Source organism: Lissotriton helveticus, chromosome 5_1 (assembly GCF_964261635.1).
Source record: "Lissotriton helveticus chromosome 5_1, aLisHel1.1, whole genome shotgun sequence".
Taxonomy (NCBI): Eukaryota; Metazoa; Chordata; class Amphibia; order Caudata; family Salamandridae; genus Lissotriton; species Lissotriton helveticus.
Genome location: NC_136065.1, coordinates 324,796,854 through 324,823,771, shown reverse-complemented (window position 1 = coordinate 324,823,771; position 26,918 = coordinate 324,796,854). Strand labels below are relative to the sequence as shown.

Here is a 26,918-nt window from a genome sequence, read left to right as displayed (position 1 = left end):
AGTTATCTAGCAGGCACTAGGGTCATGATTTCAGTGATGCAGCAGGTGTACTGGCACGGAGACTTATTATAATAAATGCCTTTAAGAAAAATACTGTATCTGTTACAACATACAAACTTCAAAGTAATAGCACAATAATCGAAAATGTCACAGTGCACTGTTTAAATAAAGAAAACTCGTAAACCTTAAGCAACACAATGCCAATGCAAGTGCAAATATTTACTATAATCTCATTATTGTTTCAGAGTTTATGTTCACATTTTTTTGAAATAATAAGAAAATGTGCAGTGTAAAATAAAAAAATTAAAACTTTGTAAGAGAAATCTGTAATAATAAAAATAAAAAGTGCTCATTTCAATATAACAATTTCACTTTCAGTGTGATTCTTTCACGAATATATTGCACAACTGCTCATTTGAAAAATGGAAAGATAATTTTAATGTGTTTATCTTAACAATGGACAATAACCAAACAACACCTTTTCATCTAGTTTTCGTAACGTTGTTTTTTAGGATTTGCAAAAAACAGTGCTTACACTGTGCTGCTTGTATTGTTTTTCATCCACTCTTTATCCATTCTCCCCATAGCCTCACCACATTCAAGCCTGGTTATCAGGCACATGTTTTTATTTTATTTTTGTGCTCCACCATTTACCCAAGTTCCCTACTTTATAATACCACTAGTAAGAGCACGATATATTGCCTTTTTGTACATAAACAAGTCATAACACTTAAAATGACTTTCTGTAACTTATATTTTACAACTACTCAGCAAGCTTCAACCTACCACAAAAAAAGTGTATTAATAATCACATAGGCAACACCTAATGCATTTACCAATGCTTGTTTATCATTGTGAACACTTTTGGGGTGGACAAGCCCTGCAAGCGTGGTGATCTTTTTCCCTCAAGAGGGAGAATCATCTACCTTTCATTTTCGTAAAATATAAATATTTCAAACTTTACATTAGCTACAGGCTGCCACATACTCCTTTGCTTCCTGGTAGTCTATTTAATATAACTGCATTAAATACTCCACAAGGAACATGGCGGGAAGGAGAGGAGTACATGGCCACGGACCGACAAGTACTGCCTGATCAAGAAATAAAATAAAGAAAACAAAGCGCAATGTTCCGACGCTGCAGAGCTAGGGAAAAGTATCTGGAGAGTCTTCTAAATAACTCATCCTTTATTCATCGTTCGAGGTGGCAAAGGGTTGAATACTACGGAAGATTCGTTGAAATCATGAAATTCCCTGGAAAAAGACAGGGCAGGCCTTATACAACCTCTTCCAAGGATTCAGCTCAGGTCTAAGAATGATCATACACATGACACACTTCATATCGCAAGTGACTCCCATTCAACTCAGTGGTACTCACTTTCTTAACTTATGAAGGAGGAATGAGATCAGCTCAAATTCGGATATGTAACCTGCAGTTCACACAATGATCTCTGCAACAGGTGCTCAACAAATTGAGCTGTTCTACTGCTTCAGACGAGAAAGTGGAGAGAAGAAAGTAGGAATGAAAATATTTAACAGTTAGTCAATACGGCGCCGATGTACATACTATAGTTAAGTTTAAACAAATTGGCAAATATAAAATTATAACACAAATACCAACAGTAAATATACAAGATCAAACCTTTGGTATTGATTTTTAACATTGATATTGTATGTGGGGTAGATTTTGAATGGGTCATTTGTTAAATTTTGATCTGCTATAATTTGAAGAGTTCAAACAACACTTTAGACAACATTTTCAAGTCCAGAGGAAATCATCGCAGATGGTCCAGCGAAGGAAAACAGTAGATAACACATTCCACGAGTAACAAGCATTTACAATGCAATGGTTTTGCCTTTGTTAAAGTTAGAGCTATTGGCATTGCTCTTGACACTCTGAAGCTCCACTCTGAAGCTCCACTCTGAAGCTCCACTCTGAAGCTCCACTCTGAAGCTCCACTCTGAAGCTCCACTCTGCACTCTGAAGCTCCACTCTGCACTCTGAAGCTCCACTCTGCACTCTGAAGCTGCACTCTGAAGCTCCACTCTGCACTCTGAAGCTCCACTCTGAAGCTCCACTCTGAAGCTCCACTCTGAAGCTCCACTCTGAAGCTCCACTCTGAAGCTCCACTCTGCACTCTGAAGCTCCACTCTGCACTCTGAAGCTCCACTCTGCACTCTGAAGCTGCACTCTGAAGCTCCACTCTGCACTCTGAAGCTGCACTCTGAAGCTCCACTCTGAAGCTCCACTCTGAAGCTCCACTCTGAAGCTCCACTCTGCACTCTGAAGCTCCACTCTGCACTCTGAATCTGCACTCTGAAGCTCCACTCTGCACTCTGAAGCTCCACTCTGCACTCTGAAGCTCCACTCTGAATCTGCACTCTGAAGCTCCACTCTGAATCTGCACTCTGAAGCTCCACTCTGCACTCTGAAGCTCCACTCTGAAGCTCCACTCTGAAGCTCCACACTGAAGCTCCACTCTGATGCTCCGAAATTCGTTTTCTTAATTTAATTGTTTACTTACCTGCAATCATCCAGATTCCTGTGCTTATCACCCCCACCCTGCCCCTCCTCCGCCCCGCCTGCCTGCTCCACCGCAACTTCCTCCACGGGCCGCGGCTGCAGGTGGGTCTGTCTCTGGGTACTCCTCGAGAGAGGGCTAGTGGGCATTGGGTGGTCATTGAGAGTCCCCTTTCTTAGACTTTGCAGTGGAAGCTGGGTAGTCTCTCTCCCTGACCACCTCCTTAGAGTATTGTAGTGCATTTATATAGGGCCTACTACCCCTGACTTGACATTGAAGCGCTTTTTCAGTGAGTAGCACGCTACTCCGGAATGCTGCTGATCCATGCCCACATCGGAGGACAGTGGGTATCCCGGGTGTGGCCCTCGCGGGTGGTACCCTTCCTCCGAGAGGTGTTGGCAGCGTGTGGCCCTGTCCCCGAGCGCCCCTCCACATGGGGACAGTGTTTTGTGGCTCAGAGGGGCGCTTGTACTGTCCTAAAGCGAGGGCTCGTCAGATGCTACGGTATGGGCGTGTCGGGTTATGCTCCGCCCGAGGGGCGGGACTTAAGCTCACCTGGTTCCAGTGCGGATTCGACCCCACCCCGGTCAGACTTTAAGAGGCTGATGCACGGGTGCGCCACATTCACAGGATTGAAACTGCAGAGGAGAACAGGTGCGTCAGCGGGATCTAGGTAAGGAGGCCGTGAAAGGTCAGAGTGCAGGGCGGACTGCTGGTGGCAGAGGGCGGGTTTATCGTGGAGAGAGGTCAGTGGGCGACTCTGGGGGCACAGGGGAGTGAATGTAAACTGTGAGGGGGTCTTGTTGCAGTGGGGAGCAGGAGAGGACATGGGCGGTCTGGGTTGGTCTCTAAACATACACCCTGATTGCTGTGTATGGGGAAGCGTACTTCTGTGATGGGTGGGTTGGGGGGGTTCTTGTTCACAGGTCGGAATGGACACGATCTGTTGGAAGCTACGTTTCCCTGGCTTTTTATTTTAGTTTTATTAAAACCGTTCCCGCGTCAGTACGACTACCATGAGTTCAGAAGAAGCTCCCCGGAGCATTAGTTTATCTTGGATTGATTTTCATTCTATTTTAAATCGGTCCCCCTCTGAGTGAAAGTTCATAGTTCTGTTATATTTGACTGCGTTGGGACAACAGCGGTCTCGGGGAGGGTGCAAGATGGTGCACGTTTACGATACCCCCCCACCCATGCCCCTTAACAGACAGTTTGTTCTCCCGTTCACACTGCAGCGCCTCGAGTATTTTTAAGGGAGTCGTGGCGCTTGCTCCTGCATGGCTAACGTTTTAATAATGTTGCTCTTGTGACTTACCTTTGATCGCTGATTCTCACTGTCCTTCTGTTACTTTAAGCGCTACGTCCCTTCGGAGCCCTGGAACAGGCGCCTTTTTCTTCCCGCTTGTCAAGGTTTGGGGGGCGAGGGTTCCTCAAGCAGCCAAAATCCTTCTGCGGCCCTCCGAGCAGGCGTTTCAGGGGTCCTTGTTTAGGGGGTGGGAGTCATTTCACGTAGATTAGTGACCAGTATTCCATTGGGTCTCAACCTCCAAGGGGGTACGGTCGGTCCTTCCCGCTTGTCAAGGTTTGGGGGGCGAGGGTTCCTCAAGCAGCCAAAATCCTTCTGCGGCCCTCCGAGCAGGCGTTTCAGGGGTCCTTGTTTAGGGGGTGGGAGTCATTTCACGTAGATTAGTGACCAGTATTCCATTGGGTCTCAACCTCCAAGGGGGTACGGTCGGTCCTGGGAGGGGGGGGGGGTCGAAGTGAGAGGGATCCCCTGAGTGCTCTCCGGCAGACGTGCTGCAGGTGGAGCCACCCATCGGCCGGGTGGGCTGTGGCGTGCTTAAGATGGCGAGCGGCGGCCCGCATGCAGGAGCCTAGCTCCTCGAAGCAGCCAGGTGACTCGAGTAGAACACTGTTCACTACAATAGGCCTCCGGGACCCTACTTAATTTAAACCGGTAGGTCTCCTACTAATCCCCACCGAAGAATATACGGCGAATCTCATTTGTGCAGTTAAAAACATTCCGTTTTAATGTAGTGGACAAACAGTGCTGATATCTAGCGCTGCGAAGCCATGGCGGGAGTGAGCTGTAAATACAATATAGTATCTAACCGGTTGTGCTGGGGTTGGGCAGCAGACTAAGATTTTTTTTGGGGGGGAGGGGTTCGGCGGGGGGCGCTTATGTCGTTTTGTCACGGCATGGGGCACACTGCCAGTGTGAAATGGTTTCCGAGGGTGTAGAGTGGCTTTCCACGAAACCCGCGCCCCTGCTCTGGGTACGGCGTGGTGGCACAGCTGGCCTTTCCTTTTGGAGGCCGCAAAGCGGTGCGAACTTTTCCTCGGGCTACTTCATAACAAGCGGGAGGGGGAGCAAGGGAGGTGCCGGCAATGCCGGAACAGAATCGGGGGCGTTCCCGGCGTCGCGTGACGTCGGCAAAAGCCAAAGAATGTCGGGAACGCCCCCGTGTCTGGTCCGGCATTGACGGACAGGCCCCTCGTCCAATGGCAAGGCTCCATTTACGGAGCCAGCCAATGAATGAGGAGGGCCGACCCAAAGCACACTACAATTCTCATCAGGTTTTCGCCTGCACGAAAAAGATGCGCAGAGCGCATCTTTTTGGCGAGGCAAAACCTAAAAAGGAGTCAGCCTTTGCCCCCTTTTTAGGTCTCGCCTGAGCCAATGCGCTTGCGCATTGCTCCAGCGAGACTTATGTAGGGGCTCCAGGAAATGCTGCCAGAGGGCTTTGGAATGCGGATTATGGCCAGCGCATGTGCGCTGGGCACGCGCTCACCATTTGCTCCCCCGCTCCCTGCATCAGACTTTATGCGCTCCCCCGTACCGCCACAGCAATGCCGAGAACTTGTTGCTTTATTGCTCTCACTTGAGGCCTTGTTTTCTAAGCTCTTTCTCGTGTACTTCTCCCGTGTACAATCTCTCTGTTGCTTTCTGTTGCTTTCTCTCTCAGTAGCTTTTCCCCCGCCCCAGAGCTGCTGCCATGCATGTGCTGCTTTTACCCTCCCCACCTGCTCATCCCTTGCCTCATATGCCCACCAATTTTTTTTTTTATAATTTTGGTGGGAAGGAGGAGTGTAGCCAGGGATACCAGTGAGCAAATTGCTGTCAGCTCCTCTGTCTTAAACAAATTTACTTTTGCACAACTTCTTTTTCATGCCTTTTGAATTGCTGACCCATCTCATATATATAAATGTAAAAACATTGGCACCCACATCATTCTGCCGGAGCACATGCGCAATGCTTCCCCCTAAATACCTGTCCCACTCGCCGTCTTGCTGTCTCCCTCATTTTGCGAGTTTTCTCGTGTGTCTAAACTCCCACCCCTCCCACATGCTCTGTGTTGCTTTTGCTAATGTTTCTCCCCCGCCTCCAGTGTTGCTCAGCCTCTCCTTCGATTGCTGTTTTTGCCCGCCAAGACCTACCCATCCATTGCCCCACCAGCTCCTTCATTACCCGCCAAGTCCACTGTCTTTCACATTTCGCTACTTCGGACCCTCACACACCCTCACCCTTACACCTCCTCACCCTCACACACCCTCTCACCCTCACACACCCTCACACCCCCTCACGCCCCCTCACTCACCCTCACACCCCCTCACTCACCCTCACACCCCCACACATCCTCACACTCACACACCCCCTCACACACCCTCACTCACCCTCACCCTCACACACCCTCACCCCCTCACACACCCTCACCCTCACAACCCTCTCACCCTCACACACCCTCACCCTCAAACACCCTCACCCTCAAACACCCTCACCCTCACACACCCTCACCCTCACTCACACCCCCTCACACACCCCATCACCCTCACACACCCCCTTACACACCCTCTCACTCACCCTCTCACACACCCTCACCCACCCTCGCCCACCCTCTCATTCTCACCCTCACACACCCTCTCATCCACCCTCACTCTCACACCCTCACCAGCATAGCATAACAAAACATAGCATAGCATAACAAAACCCAGCATAGCATAACAAGCATAGGATAGCAACACATAGCATAGCATAACAAAACAAAGCATAGGATAGCAAAACAAAACATAGCATAGCATAACAAAATAAAACATAGCAAAACACAACATAGCATAACAAAACATAGCATAGCATAACAAAACATAGCATAGCATAACAAAACACACCAAAACATAGCATACATAACAAAACATAGCTAAGCAAAGCATAAAAAAATAGCATAGCATAACAAAACATAGCATAGCATAACAAAACACAACATAGCATAACAAAACAAAGCTTAGCGTAGCATAACAAAACATAGCATAGCTTAACAAAACACAACAAAACATAGCATAGCTTAACAAAACACAACAAAACATAGCATAGCAAAACAAAACATGTAATAGCATAGCAAAACATAGCATACCAAACACAACAAAACACAGCATAGCATAGCATAACAAAACATAGCATAGCATAGCATAACAAAGCATAGGATAGCAAAACATAGCATAGCATAACAAAACAAAACATAGCATAACAAAACAAAACATAGGATAGCAAAGCAAAACATAGCATAGCATACAGCATCACTCAGCACCACCACAGCATCACTCAGGGGCACCACACATCACTATGCGCTACCACAGCATCACTCGTTCGCCACCACAACATCACTCAGCGCCAATACAGCATCAATCAGTGCAACCATTCAACAACAACTGGTTCAAATATGTTCTCTCAATGTTTCAAGCTTTATTACAAATGTAACAAAAAGATGTTAATATTTCACTTCTGTTCTTGGATTTTCGTCACAATAAAATACACTGAACATAATCTTCACAAAAGTCATTTACAAAAGTTTATGCTATTGCCATTATAAATTACAATAACTATTATTGAAGTATCAATTATTTGAAAAAATTAAAAGCCATTGTTATTTGGAATATCAATACATGTAAGTCACGTAAATACAACACATATTGCATTACAAATGCTATAGGTGTCACATTTGCGAAAGTTATAACTATTGGCATTGCAAAATGACAAAGCTATTAATTTCGTTATCTTCAAAAACAAAACATAAATAAAAAATGTGTCATTTACAATACCAATAGCTCAAACTTTCCTAATGCGAGACCTATTGCATTGCAAATGCTTGTTTCTACTTCAGTTCTTACTTGCATGTCTACAAAAAGTGTTATACGTGTCCCTCAACAACTTCAGCACCCAAGTATAACCATCTCAGATAATGGTGTACAGAATCCACAGCTAAGTGCAAAATGATTGCTTAGTAATAGAAATGAATGTATTTCTTATCCAATAAGCCCTCCATAAATAGTTGGTTGAAGTAAACTGGGGCAGGGAATATGCCATACTAAGGTATTTCAAGGAGGCCAATCTAATGTTTCGGGATAGGAGGATGTTGAAAATTAAGCTATGGACAGGAATATGAAAGCGGTCAACCCATGATGGAGCAGGATTCATTAGTGTGCACAGTGCAATGCTACAATATAGACAGATGTGTGAAAAATGCATTCAAGCCTTTAGTTTACACTTTACGGAAAAATATACCATAATACATGTAGTATTTAGCATACACTAAACCATAGAATGTGTATGGGACAAAAATGGCACTTCGGACGACTCGGTTAGGTCTACATGCTGCTTGAGGGTACCCAAGTGTCGTAATACTGCTCCACTGGGTGTAGAGTTTCTACTATTAACTCAGTTAGGGTGATATTTCTCTGTAAAGGATTTTGAGGATAAAATATTTTGGTAAGCTGATATTTATGCAATGATATTCTAGTAGCATACCTTCCTTACAACCAGAAAGGTAATGCAGTTTTTCAGAGGGTATTCCAGTTCCCATGAATAACATGAGATAAAGAACAATATGGCAACCCCATATCATCCTCAGAGTCTTAAATCAGTATAGAAGTGCTACCATGTTTTAAGGAGAGTATGCAACTCGATTTGCACAAAGGAAAACCCAGGGTTGGTGTTATACCCTAGTATCGAAGCTGAAATATCTACCTACTAAATTCTGCATCCGCTACATCAATACTCATGTTGAGCTGATGTGGAGGGTAGTAAATATAAACTATCTTTGAGGATGTAGTAACAAGCAATATACTGGATGCAATATTTATGTAGGTGGATATTTTGACCATGCAGTAGTGATGTACAGCCCCTTGGTTGCAAACATTTCAAGGCACAGTGCAGGCCTGTCTCTCGGCAGAACAAAGCCAAAAAAAAGTTCTAGCACCATTTCAAATATATTGGAAACACTTTTATATCACTATGAAAAGGCCATGGATGATTATTGCAGGTGAAAAATGATAGAAAGATTCACAAAAGTATTAGTGATTCACATTAAAATAAAAAATATATCTCATCATCATTGTATCTTTATTTCGACAAGTTTTGTCATAAAAGAATTCACACAAATTAAGCATTTTAAAAGAATTAAAACAGGTTAAACAAATTATCCAAGTAGTAACAGCGAATAAAGTGCAAATAACCAAAGGGCCTGATAATCATGAGCAGTCCATTGTTAATTAAAAACATCCATAAGTTCATCCATTGCGTATCTGAAATATCAATTCATTCACATAAACATCAGTGCGTCTACAAGTTATGAAATAAATAGATCTGCATTCAGATAATGTTAGTTAGCAGTCTTCTCTTATTCCACATGGCTGCCAGGTATTTAGCTACCGCAAATACAGTCACGGTGGAGAGATCGGTTTTAAAAATTCTGTAGGCTTGCATACAATGTGTGAAACCCAGGTTTTTGCATAGAGGAATGATCCAGTACCTTCTGTGATTTTTGTAGGCTGGGCAAAAAAACAATACGTGCAGGTCGTTTTCCTGCTCGCAATTACAACCAGGACAATTTTTTGGAGAAGACGGACACCACTTGCTCGTAAAAGCTCTAACTGGCAGGGTGCCGTATCTCCACTGTAAATACAATTTTCTAGTTAAAACAGGATAAATATCATTTAGAACACCTTCAAAGTAATAAAAATCTTTAGTGATTAAAAATGTTGCAGATAAAGTGCCAGTTCGTGCGTTCTGTGTCAGGGCGAATAATTTACTATCATAATAAGGCTTTGCCAAGCGTTTGCGTGGGACCCGAATGCAGGCTGTCTCTGGATCAGACCACAGTAAAGGCAGACCTAACCTCCCAAACTCCTCTCTCAGATACTTGAACCATGGGAGTTTCCCCACAGTAGGGAGTCTTAGGATTTCCAGGAGCTCCAGCCTGTAGTTCATGAGCTCTGGGGTGGTCCAAAGCCTCCGCCAAAACGTTAATGGTTTCAGACCCAGTTCCTCATCTATCGGTCGGAGGCCCAGGTCAAGCCTAACCGGTGCCAAGGGCGTGCTGGTGGGCAGAGCCAACAGACACCTTAGAAATTTATTTTCAGTGGCCACAATCTCGGGTCTACACTGGTGGCCCCGGAGTTCTCCACCATACGTTACTGCCCCCCTTGCCTGTAGTTTATATATTTCTTGGGGTGGACCAATCGGTTTGACTGAAGATTTATTTGATAACTTGAAAATGGCCCCCGCTCGCTGGGCCAGTTTACGTTGAGATTTGATTTGATGGGGGGGCCCAGGTCATGGTTTCATTTAGGGTCACCCCCAAATACTCAAAGGTCTGAACCCTTTCCAGCCTAGCTGCACCTATCCTCGGGGTTGGGCGTGTGGTTGCTGGAGGATTAAAAATCATAAATTTGGTTTTGAGGGCATTTATCTCTAGGCCCCGATCGTAGCAAAATGCCTCAAAACCATCCAACACGCGTTGAATACCCATGGGGGATTTAGACAATAGCAAAGTATATTCTGCAAACATAATTGCAGGCACCCGACAACCAGCGAGCTTAGAGGCATCGCTGTTCGGTACCGCATTCAGGTGAGCGATTACCCTGCAAGCACACAGCCCTGTCTCACCTCCCTGTCAACGGGGAACCTAGGCGACAACGCACCGTTTTTTCCACACCCGACCTGTGCGAAGTTCTCCTTGTGGAGCCGTATTATTAAGTTCAGAAGTTGGAAAGGTATTCCCAGCTCCAGTAGCACTGACCATAATTTCCCCCGTGGGACAGGATCGAAGGCCGCACGCAGGTCCACAAAGACAGTGTAAAGTGAACCGCCCTCCATCCTGACAATTTTCCAGAATAGGAGGGTCAGGCGAAAAATGTGATCCGTAGTGGATACATTCTTCCTGAACCCTGCCTGGTAGGGACTCAGGATTGAGCATTCCTCCATCCAGTCTAGGAGGCGGTCTAAAATCAGCCTCGCAAAGATCTTTTGTGGCACATCGATGAGGCTGATAGGCCTGTAGTTGGCTGGGAGAAGAGAGGAGGCCTTCTTGATAATAGGGACAATCTCTGCTCCCAGCCAAGTACTAGGGACCGCCATTCCCCTCTGGACTGCGTTAAATATAGCCGTTAAGTAAGGGGCCCAGACCATGGGTTCATGCTTAAATAGATCGCCTGGGAGTTTTTCCAACCCCAGCGCCTTGCCAGCAGCGAGCTTGGATATTACTGCACAGACCTCTTCCACAGTGAAAGGGTCCTCGTCAGTTTCATCAGTAAGATTTAAGAGCAAGCCCCCTTGGTCCCCATTACTTTCGACATTGGCCCCACCGTAGAGGGTGCGGAAGTGATCCTCCCACACACCTGCGGCAATATTTGGTTCAGCTGCCGGCAGGGGCTCGCCCAACCCCGTATTCACGATTTGCCAGAATTTCCGAGCGTCTCTTGTTTTGAGGGCAGACACTAGGGTGGCCCAGTTGTCATTATCCCATTCAATCTTGGTGTAGTGAATAAGTCGCTTATATTCCAGTCTCCTAGATTTTATTAGTGCCTTGTTATTATTTTGCTTCACAGCCGTAACAAATCTGCCTTCACCTTTCTGCAGGCAGAATTGCACCAGGTGGCTTTAGTACCCCTCGTTGTCCGATTTGGAGCCAGGGGGTTTAGTACCTCTGCTAAGGTGCTGGTTAGCTCCTGGTGTAAATCCCCTAGTTTTTGATATGTGTCAGGGGTACAATTCTGCGTGGTTAGAGCACCAACAGCTTCCAATACAGGGACAAACCGAGCGTAAAGCTCAGCCACTTGCGCGGGATGTGTTACCAACTTGTCCCATCTAACTCTACGCCTATTGCTAGATAGAACCGCCCTTGGATCAAGAGCATCATTTGGCATGCAATTATCTTTAGGAATGCCAGGAGAGAAAAACTCCAAGATCAACGCATTGTGATCACTCTCGCCTCTGGGAATGACCCTAAAATCAATGACCTTGGCCCATGCACGGCTTTCGACAAATATATAGTCCAAGCGAGACTCTTGGTCAAGCTTGTTAAAAGTACAGGTCGGGGGGGGGGGGATATCAGATTTTGCACGTCCATTACAGGCCCTAATTGAATGATGAAGTGTTAAGGCCATGATTTGGACGGCTAAGGGGGTCCATGACCTGGGTGGGGGGCCCTCTATTGGAGGTATATTCCAGTGCTCGTCCTCATCCAGGTTTGCACCATCCATCGAGTGGCTCGAAGTGGCAATTCAGGTCACCCCCAACCACAAGTGAAGTACCGTGAGGAATAGTATTAAAAAATAAAGAAAGCTCCTCAATGGTTCTGGACTCACTTGTAATGTTCGTAGGCCAGGAATACACATTAACCAGTGCGAGCCTTGAGGCGTTCGGCCACTCTAAGACTACGCATTGTACGTCCTCCGACAAAGTGTTCATGGTCCTGGCTTTACAACCCAGATGGGAACCCTCCCAAATAGTTAGGCCCCCGGATGGCCGACCCTTTCCCCCCACCTAGCCGGGACTGAAAATGAGGCAAAGCCACTCCGTAGTTGTTTCTCCCTAGCCCAAGTTTCCTGAAAAAGGCACCCGTCGTTATTATCTATAAAAGAACCCCACTCTGGGCAGCCCATTTTATTGCGCAGACCAGCCAGGTTCCAGGACAATATTATCAGTGAGTCAGCATCAGTTCTAGGTCCCCTTTTTGGGGAGCATGGTCCTATTTTAATTGTATTAACTAATAGGATATGTAAAATATTTGGGCCTGATGTCGAAGAGTCACATTTGCTGGCTCCAGTGGGTACGCATATCAGTGACCTTAAATGGATACTCTCCCCATGGTCAGCTTCTTGGGACCTATCTTCACTCCTATGTTTAGCATACCCCCTCTGGGGAATTAGGTTAGGGGTAGAACCATCCGTTGTCCAGGGTCAGGCTGCTACTCCGTAATTACGCTGTAGTCAGTCGACCTGGTACAGGCAGCTGTATTGGTTGTAGTCAAGGTAATAGGTGGGCATATAGGTGTTATAGGCCGTGTCCCTAGACCCCCTGCTTTGCCCTCTGGGTACCACCCTAGTCCAGCCCTCCTCTAGCCCCTCTTCAGGACAGGGAGTGTCAGATGGATAGAAGAAGGACAGTGGGGGGGGGACTGGATAATTGTATAGGGGTTACCGGACGGCCAGTTACAGATGTGAAAAACTGTTCTAGGGTCCCTGAAGTTAACTAGGACACAATCCCTGTTAATAATCTTGGTAGTATTGCCCACTCAGCTGACCCTTCTAACCATCAGAATTTCACTGGAGATATGTGGGGGGAGAGGCCTGTGTATATTCAGCCAGCTGCGACTTTATTTTTACGTGATGCAAACGATTCAGCAGCTGTGGTGTCAAGCTCGGGGACTCCCATTAAAACCACTGCATGGGGAGCTGCGTCCGGGGGTAAATCTATTACCATTTTCTTGCTCAATATGTTACCCTCAGTGATTTTTCTCTCTCCGCGCGGGATAGGCTTTTTGGCCACCCTCGGAGACCTGACTGGTGGGGCAGAATGGGTAGAACTAATTGGAAGACTCTGAGCTGTAGGGAGGGTGGTTGCTGTGGGATGGCTGTTAGTTATAGGGGCAGCTCCCTCGTTGGTGTCAGGCTTCCCCTGCGTGATTTTTGCAGTTTGTAAACAGTCAGCCATAGCCCCAGCACATTTTTCTAGGTTTGTTAACCTGAGTTCAATTTGGGCAAGTCTGGCATCTAAGGGGCCTAGCAGGGACTGCAAAAGAGTGCCTATATTAGGAATCGTTAGGTCTCCCTCAACCAGGGTTACCCCACCAGTATTGGAGTTATTGGGCATCACTGTGGGAGAACTCATGTCAGTAGATGTGGCAATTCCGCCAGTTGCAAGGGGAGCCACCTTGCCTTGTGCCTGGGCCATGGGATCACGGTGGCTGGATTGTTTAGCTAGCTTCGCCTTTCTCCCCCCGCTTGTTTGGGCCCCACGTTTTCTTTTTGGAACGGCCCGCTCTCGGCGAGTATTAAGCTCAGGTAGGCTGTCAGCTGCTGAGTTATCACAAATATTGGGCACTGGAGTAAACTCAGGGATAGCCTGTAGGGAATCTCTGCCCCTTGCAAGGCTACTCCTGGGCTTCAGCGAGGCAATGGTTATCAGGCAATCGTCCTGGCTTAGGGAGTCGACAGCAGGGGAAACCATGGACCTTTCCGGAGTTCTAGCATTTGCTATATGCCCCAGCGAGGATCTCTTAGCATTATCAATTTCCTGGGACAATCGCCGTTCTAAAATAGTTATTTCGTGAGACAACACCGAGTTTGCTCTGACCAGGAAATTGTCCAAAGTACCTGCCACATATGTGCCTGAAGACGTTGCTTTGCTCCTGGTCTCTCGGCTTGTCATTGTCCGACCTGGCGTGTAACAAGATGACCAGTGTAGGTGGGAGCTCTGGATTACACCACGATAATCGCAGTGAAGGCCAAGAGGGGTGGTCCGGTCTTTCACGGTCTCGAACGGGCTAAAACGGCCCCACCCTTGGCCCGGGCTTTGCCCGGCGCACGCCCGCGCGCATTCCGCGTAGCGGGGGGCGTGCCTGTAGATATAGAACGTGGGGGGAGGGGCGGGAAGAGCACTCAGCGTCACACCCCACGGGCTGCTGGTCCTCGCAGTCCCGCTGCCGTAGAAACAATGCCCCAGAACACACCACCAGAATCCTTCACTCGAGCGGCTCCCACGAAGCGGGGGCCGCGAGGCGCTGGTTTTATATCCGGCATGGAGGGGGGCGGGAAGAGCACACAGCGTCACACGCCACGGGCTGCTGCTCCTCACAGTCCCGCTGCCGTAGAAACAATGCCCCAGAACACACCAACTGAATCCTTCACTCGAGCGGCACCCCCGTAGCGGGGGCCGCGAGGCGCTGGTTTTATATCCGGCGTGGAGGGGGGGCGGGAAGAGCACACAGCATCACACCCCACGGGCTGCTGGTCCTCGCAGTCCCGCTGCCGTAGAAACAATGCCCCAGAACACACCAACAGAATCCTTCACTCGAGCGGCACCCAGATGGCAGGAACTTCTTCCACTGCACCATCACCATCCTGAGTGAGTTCTTGACATTGTCAATTTCTTTAAACCATGCTGTACAGCAACACTGCTGCTGTGCTTCACTGCACTGAGATGGAGGTGCAGGAGTGGAAGGGGCAAGAGGTCACGGGCCGCTAGTGGCTGAAGCGGGGACCGTGGTAAATACTGTATGGAGGACCAGGTGGTCTAAAGACGATAGAGGTCTTATTCAGTGGCTTTGCTCAACTCATAACACACATCATAAACGTTAGAATGCCTTTTAGGGATTGGAGAATGGTTATACATCTTACTTTGCTTGACTTGACTGTTGCAGATGACTATCTGACACATGTGCTTTTCTACTCCCGTTCAATTTTCTGCTCGTTCCTCTCACTAGTTGGTTCTCAGAGTTGTGAATTATCTTTGACTCTTGTATGTTCTAGGTGTCTTGCCTGCAGACTCATGAAGATTTTTTTTTAAGGATCCAATGTTCATCTCAGCTATTTTTAGCTTAATATCTTTATTAGATTGGGGTGTCTACATTAAATTGCTGCCCCCCCTAGCAAACAATAAAATCATCATTCCGAGAGAACGCTGTCACTTTTGTTCTGTGGAGGAACGTCACATCTTGGAAAAAATTAATTCAGGAATCCAATTTGACCTTACACTGGGAAAAAAGTTCCCCCTTCCCCAGTGGCTGTTATTTACTTTCTGTGGGTATTAGTGATCGTGTCCTTGGCAGTTTTAACAGTTGTTGTGAGCAGCTATGCTTTTGTGACTTTTACATCTTAAAGTCATTAGTTGGTGTGCCTATGATGAGTGTATTGGCTTCTATCTTGTTTTCACCACCATAGTTCAAGTTACACACTAGAATGATGACTTTGTGAAAGAAGAACACTTGTTGTTTAGTCTGATTAGCTAATAGATTGCTTGATTTTCTTTGAGCCTTGTTTTAAGAATTCATTAGTCAAATGAGTTTGAATTGAATGGGTTTGGACTTTGTCTCTTGCTTTCTCTCTTTTGTTTGTCTTTTCTTGGTTGAACTGACTTCCATTTGGCGATTTAATAAATCCGACAGCTCCCTTGTCACCTTACTGCCAGATTTCATATTGCCTTTCTCTTCCCCAGTACTCTCCATGTTATCTATTTTAGTTTCAACCTGTGACTTACTATTACTTTTTTTGCAGTAGATATGCCTCTCTCTCTCTCTCTCCTCCCAAGACTTAATTTACACTGAGGATTGTTACGGTTGTTCCCATCGTTTACAACGTGCAGCAATATGACCTCTACTCCTTGTTCTACTTGTGTGACACATTCATCTGTCTGGTTTCTACAATCAGGCTATTTCAAGCCTATTTCCTTGCTGGTGCCAATTAACAGTTGAAGTATACTACGGTTTACTGTGCTGATCAGTCAAGATGGGACTATACATATAAGCCACTAAGAGCCAGATAGAAAGAGTGTGCATACCTTTGAATCTAATTTAGTTTGTGTAGGGGGGCTATAATCAATGAATCCCAATGCCTGTAGCATTATGAGGAGGGCGAGTGGTGCCGAGTACAGTGCCTCTTCTAATATACTTGATCCCATTCCATTTAGACCTGCTGTCTTGAAGGGCAAAAACAACAGTTGATGGACAGAATGCAGAACAATGTCATACATTCACCCCAGTACAGAGATCTGGGCCTAAATCCATCGTTTTTTTGCACTCCACACCACCCCAGTTCAGATATGGCCATATGCACATCAGTCTTGACCCTGTGCCTCATGGGAACAGTCCAGCCCGAACTGCCTAGCCATGTCTTCCCTGGACCGGAATCAAGCATCCTAGGACCGGTTTCTGGCTATCAGCCGTCTTCAGCCAGGATAGCTTGACTCCAGTGGAGTGGAGAGCATGGGACTCACGTATGAGCATACCCATCCCACTCGGGGTGACAATTGAAAAAACAACAGTTGATGGACAGAATGCAGAACAATGTCATACATTCACCCCAGTACAGAGATCTGGGCCTAAATCCATTGTTTCTTTGCAATCCACACCACGCCAGTTCAGACATGGTCATATGCAAATCAGCCTTGACCCTGTGCCTCATGGGAACAGTCCAGCCCGAACTGCCAAGCCATGTCTTTCCTGGACCGAATCAAGCATCCTAGGACCGGTTTCTGGCTATCAGCCGTCTTCAGCCAGGATAGCTTGACTCCAGTGGAGTGGAGAGCATGGGACTCACGTCTGAGCATACCCATCCCACTCGGGGTGACAATTGCAAAAACAACAGTTGATGGACAGAATGCAGAACAATGTCATACATTCACCCCAGTACAGAGATCTGGGCCTAAATCCATTATTTTTTTGCACTCCACACCACCCCAGTTCAGACATGGCCATATGGAAATCAGCCTTGACCCTGTGCCTCATGGGAACAGTCCAGCCCGAACTGCCAAGCCATGTCTTTCCAGGACCGGAATCAAGCATCCTAGGACTGGTTTCTGGCTATCAGCCGTCTTCAACCAGGATGGCTAAGCAGGAGTCAAGCTATCCTGGCTGAAGACAGCGGATAGCCAGAAACCGGTCCTAGGGTGCTTGATTCCGGTCCAGGAAAGACATGGCTAGGCAGTTCGGGCTGGACTGTTCCCTTGGAGGCACAGCGTCAAGACTGATTTGGATGGATTAAACCCAGATCTGTGACTGGGGGTGAATGTTTTGCCATTGTGCAACATTCCGTCCATCATCTTGTTTGTTTTGCCGTTCACCCTATGTGGGAAGGGTATGCCCAGACATGGGTCCTTTGCTCATTACGCCCTGGAGTCAAGCTATCCTGGCTTAAGACGGCTGATAGCCAGAAACCGGTCCTAGGATGCCTGATTCTGGTCTAGGGAAGACATGGCTAGGCAGTTCGAGCTGGACTGTTCCCATGAAGCACAGGGTCAAGACTGATTTGCATATGGCCATGTCTTAACTGCGGTGGCTTGGTGAGCAAAATAATGATGGATTAAACCCAGATCTGTGACTGGGGGTGAATGTTTTGCCATTGTGCAACATTCCGTCCATCATCTTGGTTGTGTTGCCGTTCACCCTATGTGGGAAGGGTATGCCCAGATGTGCGTCCCTTGCTCACTACGCCACTGGAGCCAAGCTATCCTGGCTGAAGACGGCTGATAGCCAGAAACCGGTCCTAGGATGCTTGATTACGGTCCAGGGAAGACATGGCTAGGCAGTTCGGGCTGGACTTTGCCCATGAGGCACAGGGTCAAGACTGATTTGCATATGGCCATGTCTGAACAGGGGTGGCTTGGTGAGCAAAATAACGATGGCTTAAACCCAGATCTCTGACTGGGGGTGAATGTTTTGCCATTGTGCAACATTCCGTCCATCATCTTGTTTGTTTTGCCGTTCACCCTATGTGGGAAGGGTATGCCCAGACGTGGGTCCCTTGCTCACTACGCCACTGGAGTCAAGCTATCCTGGCTGAAGACAGCTGATAGCCAGAAACCGGTCCTAGGGTGCTTGATTCCGGTCCAGGGAAGACATGGCTTGGCAGTTCGGGCTGGACTGTTCCCATGAGGCACAGGGTCAAGACTGATTTGCATATGGCCATGTCTGAACTGGGGTGGCTTGGTGAGCAAAATAACGATGGATTAAACCCAGATCTGTGACTGGGGGTGAATGTTTTGCCATTGTGCAACATTCCGTCCATCATCTTGTTTGTTTTGCCGTTCACCCTATGTGGGAAGGGTATGCCCAGATGTGGGTCCCTTGCTCATTACGCCACTGGAGTCAAGCTATCCTGGCTGAAGACGGCTGATAGCCAGAAACCGGTCCTAGGATGCTTGATTCCGGTCCAGGGAAGACATGGCTAGGCAGTTCGGGCTGGACTGTTCCCATGAGGCACAGGGTCAAGACTGATGTGCATATGGCCATATCTGAACTGGGGTGGCTTGTTGAGCAAATTAACGATGGATTAAACCCAGATCTGTGACTGGGGGTGAATGTTTTGCCATTGTGCAACATTCCGTCCATCATCTTGTTTGTCTTGAAGGGGGTCACCATCAGTTTAGTCGATGCCTAAGACCCTAATGCTACTCCCTCACATACATTACCCTCTTTTTCTGAGGCTGCTATACAGTTATATAGCACTGCAGCAGAGGTATAGGTGAGCGGAGACTAAAATTGGCACTGTACGGCGCAAGTACTAGTTCTCCAAATGGCGAATGGATGTACTCTGCTCCCTTTTAACACCTGTCAAGGATTCCGACCTCTGGGCTTCTGGCTCAGCCAAAAGCTTACTCTTTCTATACCCAAGCTGGCAAGCTTTCATCTACTTACTTCTACCAACTACTCCTGCTCTGAAAAATGTGTCTATTCTTAACCTTTAATCTAAGTGCATTGTGGTCCAAGCATGTATTTTATCAATATTAAGCTTGCACTCTACAAATCTTTGAAAACTCTCAGGTCTTTCTTCCTCACTCAACTGTCTATTCCTCAGTTTGGACACCAAAGACAGGGTGGTCGATCTATTTCCTACCTCGCACCTAAGTATTGAAAATGCCTACCTCTATTTGTTTGCCTGATTCCTGACCATGCAGCCTTCTGAAAAGCTCTCAAGGCCTGGGTTTATCACTGATTATCTAACGTGTTCCGCAAAGGTCTCTTAAGCATTTCTTCAGGCCAGGACACCCTAATGGGTTTTTGCTCTGCTCTATAAAACTATTAAGTTAGACTTAAAGTACAGAGGAGCGTAACAAGTTCAAGGCATACTGTGCAGCATTTGACCGGATGTGGGGTAAAAGTCAAAATAAAATACATGTCTACAGTGGGAAAAGAGGAACGTACAGGCAACATACTCATCAACATTGATCACAAAGTCACAAGGAGAATAGAAGTGGACATGTAAACCTGGACGATGATGTACCATGGTGATAAAAGGGAAGTCAACAATGCAAACACTGTTAAATGGTCAAGGTGAGATTTCCAAGCTATGGTACATAAATGTTCTGATTGATAAAGTTTGTGTAATTGACGAAGTTAAACTGGAAGCAATTAGGATTCTCTCCTTATTCCCAACATGGTCATCCTGGGTAAGAATACAAGTATGCCAGTGATGTGGGAGAGGAGTAGTCAAAGGATAAAAGAGGTGATTTGGAAAATGAAAACATACAAGGACGGAATATGACAGTAGTGAATTGCGATGTAGTGTTCGTGTTTGTGGGTGTTCCCTTGCATCGCGGCCGGGCTAAGCTCCGCCCCCCGCCCTCACCGACCGGCCGGGCTCTGCTCCGCCGGTCCAGCGCAACAGACCGCTTCCCAGACTGCAAGCCCCAGGAGCCACAGGGGCTCTTTGCGCATTTCCCCCACGCCAGGAGGCGCATAAAGACTCGCCTGCAGCAGAGTCCATCGGTGTTCGTGTTTGTGGGTGTTCCCTTGCATCGCGGCCGGGCTAAGCTCCGCCCCCCGCCCTCACCGACCGGCCGGGCTCTGCTCCGCCGGTCCAGCGCAACAGACCGCTTCCCAGACTGCAAGCCCCAGGAGCCACAGGGGCTCTTTGCGCATTTCCCCCGTGCCAGGAGGCGCATAAAGACTCGCCTGCACCCTCGTCCCGCGAGGACGCGCGCGGGACGCAGCCCGGGGCGAAGCCCGGGCAAAGGGCGGGCCCTCTGTGGCCCGAGGAGGCCCGAGGAGGACGGGACGGTCCACCCCCCTTGGTTTCGCGACAAGAGGAGGAGGTACATCGTTTTTGACCTATCCATTCATTGACACTCTACGGACAGCTTATTTTCCCTTGAAAGCCACCATCATCGTTTATATTGTAGCACACTGTAATATGTCACGCAAGGAGACCAATAAGAAATCTCCTTCACAGCGCGACCCAGGTCAGGGGACCTTAAATTTTACCGTGACCAGTAGAACATTGCCCGCTTCTAGCGAAGCTGAGAGTGACCTGTGCCAATCTATAGTTACTAGGCAATCTCCCCCACTGATCTCTGATAGTCCGCAGAACTTGTCTTTTTGGGAGGAAATAAACACTTTGTGTGGCACTAAGTATGCCCCGGTGGCATCACCATCCCCCGTAAAAGGCATCTGCACCATTACCCCAATTAGGAAACCTTGTGACTCATCTCTACCATATCTAAAAAACAACACCCAAGGTATTGCATTGTTTCAGGGCCTAAACGCTAAAAGGAAGCATGACGGGTCTAATGACAGCGGATTCAACTGAAAATACCAAAACTGTGTGCTGGTCCTACTTCGCCTGTCACTAACCCCACCTTAACTACGGTGGAGGCTGGAAATTGTGACGACCAAGTATCTTCTCCCCATTTTTCTCTACTGTCTCAGTTAGAGCTATTGTTAAATTCCATCGTACTACCATTGGTAGAAAAAATTAATGTTCTGGGTGATAGACTAACAGGTATTGAGAAACTTATTCAAGCCAACTCTCCACCAACCATCAAAGATCCATCTAATGGGGGAAGAGCCCCTTCGACAACTACCATAAGTAAAGAGAAAATCACTAAAATCAATTCTCTGTCCACTTCTAAGAAGGTAATACCTAATGGCTCTGACCCATTTAAAGCCCCCAATGCTCCTTTGCCCAATAAAACTGCTACAACTGCTCCTAAAGTCGCCCCTAAATCTGGGATTACTAAGTATACCGCTGTTAGAGTGGACCCAAACAGAGAAGCAACCATACACTTACCCCCAGAAGCCGCCCCATTTGTCCTCGTTCTCTCAGGAATACCGGCACCCTCCCATGGGAAACACGAAAGACGCCAGGAACTTCTAAACAAGGTCATATTCTGGCTATCTAAAAACAGACCACTTACACCCTATCACGACGGTGGAATCCTGTGTGTTAGAAGGGTGGGCTGGCTAGGGTCCTTACCCAAAGACATGAGTGGGGACCTGGTTCTAGTGAAATTTAGAAATAGGAACATTGTCCCCTATCTACGATCCTACCCGCCCCAAAAAGGAGACGGTCCCATATCTGTGTGGGACTTACATGATTTCTACCCAAGTACCCCATATACACTGCCAATAAGATCAAAGGCAGACTATACCCATCTGCTGGGAAGGAGTCCCCATGCTCTCAGTGATAGTAATATTCTTTCTGCATCTAAGAGACTTGATTCACGGTATAATAATTTTAACTACTGATGAAATTGTATAGAGGGATAGCCTCATGTATTAGTTGGTAATCCCAATTTTAAACACAGCACGCTTTTTAAATTTGGAAAGTACTTCAAAAGTCTGGGTACAAGTTTCTTAATTTAGTAGCTATTTTATCCTGTAGATATTTGACTGCATTGTATTACTGTCTGTATGTTTGCTGCCTTTTTTTTATGATTGTCTTTATGTGTACGCTTTCATGATTTTAAAACAAAATCGAATAAAGCATTATGAATCTGAATCTGAATTGCGATGATAAGGTGCCTCGGGAGAGAACTGGGCGGAAATGGCTGCAAGTGAGATTCATAGTTTTTGGACGAGTCAAAGTTAAAACAAAAGTGTAACCCAAAAGAGAGTGTACTGTGAGTTACTGTAAAGCAATATGTCTTGGGCCCATTAGACAGATAAATTCCGTTCAGTGCCATCTTTGATCAAAACTTTTTTTTTTTAAAGAAAATGAAAAAATACTAGTGTGACTTTTGGAATAACTAAAGAAATGAAATGTTTTTCAGACAAATCTGTTTAACTGATAGTGTCTAGGAAGACATTTCTTTTTTTCACCATTTTTGTGCGTTCCATCCAACTATGCTCTGAATTCACAAATGGCTATGGAATCTAATTGGAAATGAGATGGAAATAAAATTGACAAGTAGTGCAGGGGGGTACTTACCACGGCTGCCTCGAGATATCTTTCTGGATATCCTGAGGTGACAACAAGCATGGAAATGTTCCTCTTAATGCCTTCTCTTACAATAGTGTACTGTACACCAATAGTCTAGTTTGGCTCTCCATTTCACAGCACCAAGCAAGCATTTGATTTGTGATGTGTGCTTTATTAATAAATAGGCACCATTTGTGCTAATCTTCACTGTGGCTTGGTTAAATAAAGTGTTCTACTTGCAATAACTAACTTTCCGTACAAATGTAATTCTTAAGAAATATAGCACCGCATGATAGTGCAATTGGGTTAGCAAGAATGTGATTATTGTATGTATGAACCGTAGAAATAACATGCATACTACAATCACGGATTGTTGTTTAACAAGAGTATCTATTTATTACATGAATATTCAGCGGACCAAGTCAATAAATATAATCTGGAGGAATCTTTTTTATAGTTAAGGATACAAGGGAGAGGTGTGGCGCAGCAGCCAGAGAGGCTGACTTCCTTACGTGGGGCTCACGGTTCGAGCAGCAACGCCGGAGGCAGATCAGCTCAGCATCATGTGACTATGGGCAATAGCTCACTTGATCTCCCCGACGGCCCCCAGCGCCTTGAGACCGTTAGGGGTGATTAGTTTGCGCTTTACAAATACCGGGTTTAACTTGGGCTCTCTAGAAAGACCAAACTACTATTAAGACTTATGTAGGGTAATGACCCATGTACATCAGGTGCAAGTGATGTCTCACAAAAATGTTTTGAGAAAATTGGCATTAGAGGATGTTGTAGCCATATGAGTGCCTCTGGTCTGGTCGTATAAGCTTTCCTGAAGCATAAATCCAATCTGACAATGTTATTCACTAAGATCTAATTATGTCACCCCTTAGGCAAGAAAGAAAGCTCCGAGTCTATTGATTATCTAAGGGTCTTACTCCTCTCACCCCTAACTCTTGATTACAGAGAGATAGCTCTTACTGCTTCCCCTGATATGCTACCTTTCTCTGGGGCCAACACTCAACAAATCTAAGGTAAGAGGCTGCGCAAATACCCTAAACCACCTAAAGACGTTTGGTCAACTGTGATTGCCAAATCTTGCTCTTGTACTGTATTACCTACAGAAGCAACAGCATGTCCAGTCCATTGGCGCAGTCTCCCGGGGCCCTATCCTTCACCAGTAACAAATCTCTGGCTGGAGCAAATGTGAACAACATATCATTTAGGAGTCTCTGCCCCTTTCTGTAAAGGGTAGAAAGTACCAACGCAGCTGCTATATACCATCCCGTTCCTCCTTTTCCACCGACCCTGTATCAGATGAGCAGCAGATGATCCAAAGCCGCTTTATACCTTAGTGAGAAACACTTTACTGGCTCTCGCTCCATCTGTAAATCTGGGTAGTGTGTCTTCACTGTGCCATCCAAGAGGCGTGTGTAGTGTTTGAATACATAAGTATTGAAATATCACCAGTTTTGGGTTCTCTTTATTGTTTTGATTTGTAATGCCCCCCATTATAGGCTTGGGTAGCCACCTAACCTTTCACCTACATTTACTGTGCCATTGTTCTACATAACGGGTCTGTGCTGACCTTTTACCTAGTTAGGTGCTGTATAAAAAAAAGGTTTGTGTGGTTATCTCCAGAAAGTAGCCTCATTTATTTTGCATGAGAACTATGTATATGGGTCATCCCTTTCGTCATCCTCGGCCACATGACACAGCAAGGTAGAACGCCGGAGGGTACCTTTTGGGTATATAAGTACCATAGCTTTACTGAGAGAGTTAGAGGAGAAAAACTTCCATGCCGACACACTGACACATTGGGCGAGATACTGAGGTTCCTGCACGCAGACACTCCAGCACGCAGTGGTCTGACATCCTTTGCGGGGTGTCCGTTCGAGACCCAGACGGGGTTCTTCATTCTCTAACACCAGGTAATGGGGTTGGTTCTATCCTAGGGGGAATCTTGGCTATACACCTACATACATGCTAGGCACACCTAGTTACGATTAGTATCGTAGGGGTACATAGTTTTACTGTCATGTATTTATATACCTATGTATATCTATTGTTTTAGTACTATGGTAGAAATCTACCATCCATTTATTATTTTGGTGCTCATCATTGTTTATATCTGTTTCTGTCTCATGGTTGTTACAGCACACATATTTTACACTAGAATTTATTTATTTATTTATTTATTATAAAGTTTTGTATAGCGCGAACAAGACCCGTGGGTATCAGAGCGCTTAACATAGCAGAGGTAAAGGCTTAACAAATATATTAACAGTTAAAGTATAACATATGTGAGGTAGATGATATATATTCATAAACATGTGACGTTAGCGTTAATAATATGCTATGGCTAAACTTATATCAAAAGCAAGTATATATAACATAAATGAGGTAGATCGGTATAAGTTCATGTGGGATGCAGTTCTCAGGTTCAGTCAAAATATCCATTGGTGGTATCCTTTAGGTCGTTCTCGTATCTTAGAATACGCGTTCCTTATAATAATGACTATGCTTCCCTTTCTCATGTCATACATGTTCTGTACTAGGGCAGTAATATATCAGAACAATGAACAATGATCTTCACTAAGTAATGTATTTATTCATCAGAAAGCTCTTCACTTCCCACTTGAATGTTACCAGATTCTGGATCTTCCTGATGTTTGGAGGGAGTGAGTTCCATATTCTGGGGGCAGCTCCTGAGAACGCTCTGTCATAGGTTTTTTTCTTTTGAAAAAAGGCTGGTCGTAACAGCAACTCATCAGCACTCCTAGCTGGTCGGTTGCCACCGGACAGTTGAATTTTCTTGGCTAGGTATCTAGGTGTGTTGTCGTGTAGCGCTTTATGTGTGATACATGCTATCTTCATTTGGATTCTGGCTTCATAAGGTAGCCAGTTTAAGGCTTTCAGGTGCGGGGATATATGATCATATTTCCTGGTTCGGGTGATAAGTCTTGCCGCAGCGTTAAGGCAGGCTTTTAGTGGTGCTGTGGACATTTTTGGTAGGCCAGCTAAGGTGGTGCAGCCATATTCAATCCTCGAGATAACTAAGGATTGGATTGCCAATTTGAGGTCCGTCTCTGAGATGAATGGTTTCAATTTTCTTAAGTAGTTCAGGTGGAAGCGGGCACTTTTCGCCATTGAGTTAATGTGGGCTTTCATGTCTAGATTCTCGTCTAAGGTGATTCCTAATGATTTAGCTGAGTTGACCAGGGTTGGGGTGCAGTTTAGCGCAGTCACGCCTTTCGTCCATTCCTTTATTTCCGTATGGCTCCTTGGCGGTGAGATTAGTAGGAACTCTGTTTTATGTGCATTTAGCTTCAGATGATTTGAAGTTAACCATTGTAGTGCCATTTTTAGTTTCTCGTTCATTAGTTCAATGTCTTTTAGGGATGCGATCTTTAAGTATATTTGCGTGTCTTCAGCATACATGTGATAGGATATCTGTGATTTTTGGAGAATTTCTGTGAGTGGTTCGACGTATAGGTTAAACAGATCCGGGGATAGTGTCGATCCTTGAGGGACTCCTATTGAGATAGGGCATGGGAGTGAGATTGGGAGTGAGATTGATTGGTTAACCAGGAAGCGCTGCGTTCTGTTCTGTAAAAAGGGAATCGAACCATTTCAGCACAGTTCCCGACAGTCCCATCCTGTCCCGTAGCCTGGTCAGTAATGCTTCGTGATTTACCGTGTCAAATGCCGAAGACAAGTCAAGGAGAATCAGTAAGCATGCTTGATTTTGGTCAAGGGCCTGTAGCGCATCATCAACAATATGGAGGATCGCTGTTTCCGTGCTGTGCCCTGCTCTGAATCCTGACTGGCATTCATCTAGCAAGGAGAACTTGGTGATGTGTTTGCTCAGTTGGTTCTGCACACATTTCTCAATCAGCTTGGCCAGTAAAGGGATGTTAGTCACTGGGCGATAGTTGTTTGGATCTGACGCATCCGCTGAGGGTTTTTTGATTATGGGAACAACTTGACCTGTTTTTAGGCAGTCAGGGAGGATCCCTTGTGAAAGTGAAGCATTTATTATTTCGGTCCATATTGGAATCAAAATGTGATTGATTTCTTTTAAGCATTTTGCGGGCAGGGGGTCTTGGTAGTGGTTGTTAGGTTTGATTTCTGAGAGTGTTTTGGCAATCATGTGTTGGTCGTACTGTTCAAATGATTCCCAAATTGCCTTGTTTTTTGCCTTAATGCATTCCGT

The 26,918-nt window shown here is 46.1% G+C and overlaps 1 protein-coding gene across 5 annotated transcripts in view; it reads right to left on the bottom strand.

The window, feature by feature from the left end:
- The window catches only part of CPTP (ceramide-1-phosphate transfer protein), an 89,378-nt gene that overhangs the window by 53,645 nt on the left and 8,815 nt on the right, over positions 1–26,918 (bottom strand). For 2 of the 5 annotated variants that reach the window (XM_078642386.1, XM_078642383.1), the window contains exon 2: positions 1,378–1,487. The exons of 1 other annotated variant lie outside the window; for it this stretch is intronic. The gene's annotated coding sequence lies outside the window, so the exon portion shown is untranslated. The remainder of the gene's footprint in view (positions 1–1,377; positions 1,488–26,918) is intronic. 2 more of the 5 variants (XM_078642387.1, XM_078642385.1) reach the window with 1 other exon arrangement.